General features: G+C 41.0%; 1 protein-coding gene across 3 annotated transcripts in view; it reads left to right on the forward strand.

The window, feature by feature from the left end:
• Positions 1–332: 332 nt before the first annotated feature.
• Positions 333–7,777, forward strand: part of side-III (sidestep III) — a 35,081-nt gene continuing 27,636 nt past the window's right edge. For all 3 annotated transcript variants that reach the window (XM_018502451.1, XM_018502453.1, XM_018502452.1), the window contains exon 1: positions 333–2,140. The gene's annotated coding sequence lies outside the window, so the exon portion shown is untranslated. The remainder of the gene's footprint in view (positions 2,141–7,777) is intronic.

Raw genomic sequence — 7,777 nt, forward strand, 5'->3', positions numbered from 1 at the left:
CCACGGATTTCGGATTAAACTCTTTCGGAGAAGATGATTTTAGATCTGCTTTTTATAGCTGAGCTAATAGCACACCTTTGTACTTAAAATAAAATACAGCCTTGTCCAAAAATATTAGGCTCCTTATATATTTATCATTTTATAAAGTTTTAGTTAAAAAATTGATTTGTGATGCTGATTTGTGAAATTGACTTGCTGCAAAGTGTTCAAGAATATTAACTGTATAATGTCAATAATTAATAGGTGATAATACAAATAAAAAAAAAGTTTCAAATAAATATGATAGAATATAGGCGCCTAATATTTTTGTATGTTTGAAATTTGACGAAGGAGAGGAAAAAAAATTGTAGCGCAGTCTAGTGTAGCAATAAAAAAATAAACCTTTTTTTTTTTGCGCGAGCCGATTTGTACAAAAGGCCTACTTGAAGTATCTCTTTGAGCGAACACTCGAACTCTCGACATTACGATTACTGGGTCGTCGTCATGCGACGGAAATGCATCAAGCGAATCGATGCGAGAGAATCGCTCACGCTGATCGCTCGCGACGGGAGGACCGTCGGAGTGTACAGTACAATACGTACGTGTAAGGCTAGGGTAAGAAGTAACGCGATTAATGTTTCACTCCCGGCCCGATGCAGTCGCTCCCGTTCGCTGCACAAAGTGCTGCATGAGGTACGCTTTCGCGTCCCTTTGGAGAACCGAGCGCTTTAAAGGGACGACGCCGATGGGGCTGACGTGAGCGCGGCTGACGGCTTAGAGCGCGCCTCGCGTCGGGGGTGTCAATATTTTCTCGTGCAGTACACCGAATCTCGCACAACACCTAAATCGTACATTTTGAGAGAGTATTTAGGAAATAGACGGAATATTTAGGGCGGAAACAGACGATCGATTTTGTCGCACGCGCTGCCTTCATAATTCTGAACGTGAGGGAAGATAATTCCCATGTTTAATTATGTCATTCGTCTTTTTTTTTTTTAATTCCTCTTGTTTTTATGCCTCATATATTTTGCGAGAGCATTTAGAAAATAAATAGACGGTGTATTTAGAATGGAAACTGACGATCAATCTTGTCGCACACACTGCCTTAATAATTTCGAGTGTGAGAGGAAATAATTCACATGTTTAATTATCTGCCTTTTTTTTTAATTTCTTTAAATTCATTTTGTTTTTACGCTTCGTATTTTTCTCATGTAATTTCCACACGCTCCGTAGAAGGTATGCGACGAACGACAAAAATGATCATTATGTGTATATTGGACTAATTGCCGCATATGTCGCATTTATTTAAAATAACAATTAATCATTATCGATCCCTTCACCTCTACTCTGCGCAATAATTTTTCACGAAAATAGTTGAAATAACGATCCTCGGTACAACGCGAACCATTAAACGGAGTTAATTAACCATGGCTCGCGACATAAAAGCTGACTGTATCAACGTCACTTTACGCTCGGCTAATAGAATTACCTATCTCTGCTCGCGCGTTAAGTTAACGTTACAGTTAACGTCTGCGAGAGGAGGCGGAAAAGTCGTAAAGTCGGTCACAAAGGGTGTTTAAGGCGCGGAAAAACCTTGACCTTTTCGCCATAAATCACTTTCGAGCGCGAGTCGCGCGCGGTCTTGCGCTGGTCCGACGCGCGATATACGCCGGTGTCGTTAAATTGGCTCATTTGAGGGCGCCTAATGACGCGTACGCTCGCAAAGAGGGGTGGAGAAAAGAGGTCCGGGCAAACGGCCAACCGACCCCCATTCACCCTTCGGCCTTCCCCCGGTCGGTGGCGGCGGAAGCTCTTAGAAACGCGACTTTGGGTCGGGCCCTGAATGGGGGCGGTTCGCGTGATCGGACCGAGGCGCACTACGGCCGCTCGTGGGCTCGTATACCACAATAAACGGGAAGAAAAAAAAAACCGCACGAATTACCATGTGTCTCGCATACCACTATACTCTTAACGACAGCATCGATAACGCTCTAAACGATAAGTACCTAAACGACACACCGTTTAAGCCGTATCCAACCCGTAAATCTCAACTCTAGCTGCACCAAGTGCCATAGTCCATAGGTACACGATTATGATTACATAGAACTCGATATAGCGTCAGCAGCTGATCACGAGAGAGAGAGAGAGAGAGAGAGGGAGAGTGAAACCATTATTAATTGAGCAATTGGTTCTATACGATTATCGTGATTGCACGCGGAGCGAAAGGGAGAAAAACTGAAAGTGCGAGAGCGTGAATGAATGAGAGGAAGGTGGCGGGACGACGGTAAGCAGGAGTTACGTTTTGCGGTCGCGACACGTGACCCACGTAACTCGAGATCTGGCGAACCCGTGGAACCGGATAGCGCTCTCGAGCGTTTACAGATACACCAATATATACGACAATATACACGTTGAGATTGATTGATTTCCGGTCCGCCTGTCGCCTCGGTTACTCTGCACCACATTCCCCCCTGGGTACATGGCATCCGTTACTGTACATTACACGCCGGCTTATTTTTCGACGCCGTTAGTCTGCGATTAGATTTGCCGCTTCCACCCCCCGATCCCCTGTGACTCGCGAGCTACCCTAAGCATAGCGGTGCGTAAAGTTGATGAGAGAAAAGAAGAAAAAGAAGAAGAAGAAGAATGTAAGAGAGAGAGAGAGAGAGAGAGAATATGTGTGTGGATGTGTGTGTGTGAGAGAGCAAAGCGTGAAATAAGGAATTTTGTGGATGGAACGAGACGATGGTGCGTGACATCTTTGCAAGAGACATTATCGAACACTTGGAACTGTAGTAACAAATTGCAATTGTATGTTGTAAACATTACTATTTCAAATATAATGCTATTATTAACAGAATATACGTGTGTGGTTTTGTGGAGTGGTGGTCGACCACGCGTCCGTTCTCATTTCACGTCGACAAGCTACCTAAAATCCATATCATGTGAAAAAAAAAAGGGGAAAAAGAGAACCGAGCTCACTGATGCTCGCCGATAGAATGTTGCGACCAAATGTGACGTTTCCCGGTTCGTACAGCAGCATCGATTTTTAACAGACGTCCCTTTTAAAACTTGATTGACGTCGAGACGAGCGAGAATGAAATCTTTTTGATCTTTTTGGCGTTACATCTCTTTCCGTTTTCCCGTTTCGAAACGACACTCAGATATTCTTAGATCTCCGCCCGTTTGAGGGAAGGATATAGCCGAGAGATAAATGGTTATATCCGACGGTACCGTGGCGCACCACGAATATTTTATTCCATTTAAAGCGATGACTCGTTTCCGATAAATATATCGACGCATCAATTCTCTTTGAGTTATTAGCGATCGGAATTACTCTCTCGGATTCCTCTCGAAATAAGCTTAACTTAATAAAATCTTTAATTTGATTTCCAGCAGACTTTGCCTTAATACAATTTTAATTTTCAAGCTTCATCTACGGGGGACATTCAAAATTAAACGTTAAAAATTTGCAGTAAATTACGGTCTTTGCAATCTTAGCTCGGAAAAATGCAATTTCGAATTTTTTATTAAGATCAAGACTTTTACGGCTGTCTTTCTAAAGGTGATGTTCTGGAACACTTTGCTCAATTTAATACTCCCCCCTCCCCCCCTCCTTTCTTCTCTTCTCTCTTTTCCATCCATTTAATCCTTTACAAAAACTATTCAGTGTGTAGCCTCATTAAAATAGTTAATTGTGTATCGCGAATTACATAAGTGAGATAAATGTCAACGAAAATGAATTCATCGACCGGAATGAGGAAAATATAAACTATCAATATCTCGCAGGATTATAACGATAGATTGACGCAGACGGTGGAATTTATTCTTAACCGGGAAATACGTGGCTTGCATGTCACGTATATAAATAGGTACGCGTCCGCTAATTTTATTCGTTGTAATAAAGATTTACGCCATTTTTACGTCAGGCAATGTGCCACGCTTGGGGCTATACTTCTATTTTAGGAACGTATATTTTTATATTACTGACTTTGTGAATAGCAGTCATAAGGGAAGAGACAGAGAGACGGGCAGACAGAGAGGAAGAGAGGATATAATTTATACACTCTATTTAAAACTCTTTAAAGATTAAAGGTAATCTACGTTCGAAATGAAAAATGATTGAAAAGGACGTCTTTATCCGGCAGGTATTTTTTTTAAATATGAATGAATGAACGAGTTAAATAATAAAACGTCAGGTTTTAATAGAAATACGAGCAAATAATACTGACCATTTATTAAAAACATTGACGAGAGAGTTATGAAAATACCGACCCGATAAATACAAACGTTATTCAAATAATATACCCTCGTCGCCGTGTCTCTGCTTTCCCTTTGTTGACTACAGCGAATGAATTTCAAAATATTTCACTGCAAACAGTAAAACAGTAAAAAATGAATGCCATGTACAATGCAGCTATACAGAATATCCCGAGTATCATATAGCCTCATTTCTCCTTTCACGCGATCGATTCTCTCTTTTCGAGAGAGACAGAATTCTCCTCCCCTTCCGATTTCATCGAAACTCGGCGCTCGTCGTCATGTAGTAATTATCGGAACTGTAAAGAGTAGCGAGAGATAAAATAGCTTCTCGTGGACGTGTCTCGTTAGACGCTCGTAAAACAACGTGAGCAATGATAAACGTGCGGGCGTATATGCCTCTGAGGATCTCCGAGCATTTTTAATTACACCTAAACGCGTAACGAGGTGCCGGTGCGGTGCGGCGCGCCGGTGAAAAATTCTCGACCCATATCTACGATGCCGTTTCACCGTTGCGCGCGCGACGTACGAGCACATATAGGGGAGAAACACTAAAAATAACAGGGCGCGAGTGTAAAGGCCGCACTCGAGGCACGCAAAGGTCGATTACGGGCGGAACGAGTAGCGAGTATCCAGGCATCAAATCCTTCTGCATAATTCCACGCCGCGCCGCCGCCGCCGTCATCCGTCGCAGTATAACGCGTCGGAACTTGGAGAACAGACCTAAAGACATCTGTGTGTTTTTATCAATTATTTTTTGCTAAGAAATATTTTCCTAACTGTCTTTACAAAATTCTGCCTTTAAAAAATTCTTTTCCACACATATAATTAAAGTACGAATGCTAATGTAGTCCAAACCATGAGCTGTTATAGCCTCGCTATTTGTTTTTCGCGATACGTTATTAATTTATGTTAATATAAATAAAAGTACCTTCGTAAATAAGTTCAAACGAACGCTTCGACTCTTACAGCGATCTCCTTCAATGAATATAAAATATTAATTAAGATTACGATCATAAAAATTTAATTACAATTCATTCATTATTTCAGAACACCATCTACTTTGAGTTCCTCTTTATATATTCTTGGATTATAAATTTCAAAATTTGACCTTATTATCAATGCATAGCTTGTCAACTTCAGAATATATGGTTATTATATGTGCAGTCTATTGAAAAGCATTTATCCAGACGTACCGCAGTAAATTAATGCTCTTTTAATTATATTTTATATTTTATATAATTTATATTTTATTTAAATTCTAAAAATTAATAAATTTATTTTCATTTCTCAAGCTTATCAATTAAAAAATGTAATTTATTTTAAGCAACTTATTAATTTATTTGTAATGTAACCTTCTTTTTCGTTAAGCTTTCGAGCAATAATAACTGAGAAACGATTATGTTACAAACTTTATACATTTATTTGGCAAGGATAACCTTTTTTAGATGGAAAATTACAGTTTTGTTATCGGCTTCTGGCATCAACTCGTAACAATATTTACTTCATATACAAGTTTTGTATTTTGTACGTGTAAAAGTTTTATCTAGTATGTATAAAGGTCTGTTTTTTCCTTCATTAGACTGCACTAGAATTATCTTTCTCACTTTAGCAAAATATCAATCATATACCTATCTCACTTTAAGTTCCAAAAGTCTATACAGTGTTCGGTCATAGAAAAAACAGACCATTTAGTTTGAACTAGGCATTAGGGATTACATAAAGCAATACCGAGTTTTAAAAATTATAATAATAAATATCTAATATAAAAAATTAGTAAGAAAAGTGTACATATGTGTGCGTGCGATATTGATGTAGTAAAGACTGCAGCATAAACTTTTGCATAGCGCATAGTGCATAAGAGAATCAACCAAAGTTCTCTTTTCTGGGAAATGGAAGGAGAGAAAGGATTTTAATTGGTTGATTCTTTCATGCGTTACGCATTATGCGTTAAGCGGCGTCTACAATAAGATTTTAAGACATAAAACTTCAGCTTTGAGCATTAAGCAGTAAAAAATTGACCAATCATAATCGGTTATTTTCCTCACATTCGATTGTGAATGATCAATTTCTTAAGGTTTAAAATTAAGTTTTACGCCTTAAAATCTCATTGTATAGATGCCGCTTTATGCGAAAATCTGTACCGCGGCCTTAATATGTAGTAATGTGTCAATGACATGTAAATCGTATATGTATAAGTCCTATGGAATTGGTAAAACAAATGACTTTAGGATCCTTTTAAACGGCTGTCTGCGGCTGGCCGTTTCCTTACGGAACGCATAACGGACCGGATGGAATAAAACCCCCGTTTTCCTCTCGTTTTCGAATAACGCGGAATAAAATAAATGGAGAGAACTTCCTGGTACGGAGACGCGACCTACATAATATAGGCCTGTGAAAAATCGAGAGAAACTGTTTGTACTCGCGCTTTGATCTTGCAATGATTAATATTTAGATAGCGGGATTAATATACATCCCGATATTTACCAACCATTTATTAGACGTTTATTGATGCATCGTTATTGAACATTGATTTAGCTACGGGAGGAGAAGGATTGATTCATTTACTCAATCATACCTTGAAAACAAACCTGGAGAAAGCAAGACGCGTAGACGGGTTTAATTAAACCGCTCCTCTTAAAAGCATTCCAAATATAAAGATTATATCAAGACTAATCCATCAGCATTGATCATTAATACACGACAATAACAGAATTGTGTTCTAACGCTACACACGCGGCCGATTCGATTACCGTAGGGTACGATCATCATTGGCAAAGTGATTGGTTGTTGTCAAAGTGGCTTGTCGCTTAAAGTACGCCCTGTCCATCCAACTCGTCTGCGTTTCCCACGACTACCTGAAATTGCAGTATAAATTGCCGCATAGAAAGAAGGAAAGAGAGAACGCGGGGTGAGTGCGCGAAAGGAGGGAGGGGGGTGGTAGAACGAAAGCGGCGCTTATATGCTCGAATTCAATTACACATGAATGGCTGGCAGGCATGAATATTTTCGCAACGACGTTGCAGACAGGGCTGGCTCGTCTTGGGCCGAGCGCGGCGGCATAGCAGCGGCGATGAATCCGATCGATCGGCCCCAGTCACGCTGACCGACCTGCCGTGTTGCCCTCGCGATTTCGATCTATCGAGTGCGGATATCCGCAGCGCGCAAAATTGCGGCCCGCTCGTAATTACGTCGCCCTTTCGCCGATCGCCCGTATCTTCGTGAAACATTCACGCGTATCCGCCCCCAACCCCCTCGGCCGCCGTCCCCTGAATCCGAGTGTCGCATGGAAAAGAGATCAGCACAATGCGCATCATTATATGCGGATAGAAGCGGCACGCGATCGATCCGTGCGGTAATTTTGCGAAAAGAAGCGTGCCAAGGGCCGCCGCCGCGCCGCGCGCCGCGCGCGTTCCCGTTCGAAACGAGTGAACGAATGAACGAATGAACGAGCCACCGCGCCGCGCGTTTCCGTTACCCCCGCATCGCTGAATTCATCGCGGTCGTTGATTCCTTTCTATTTGACACTCTTTCGTTT

The sequence above is a fragment of the Trachymyrmex cornetzi genome, unplaced genomic scaffold, assembly GCF_001594075.2.
Source record: "Trachymyrmex cornetzi isolate Tcor2-1 unplaced genomic scaffold, Tcor1.1 scaffold147, whole genome shotgun sequence".
Taxonomy (NCBI): Eukaryota; Metazoa; Arthropoda; class Insecta; order Hymenoptera; family Formicidae; genus Trachymyrmex; species Trachymyrmex cornetzi.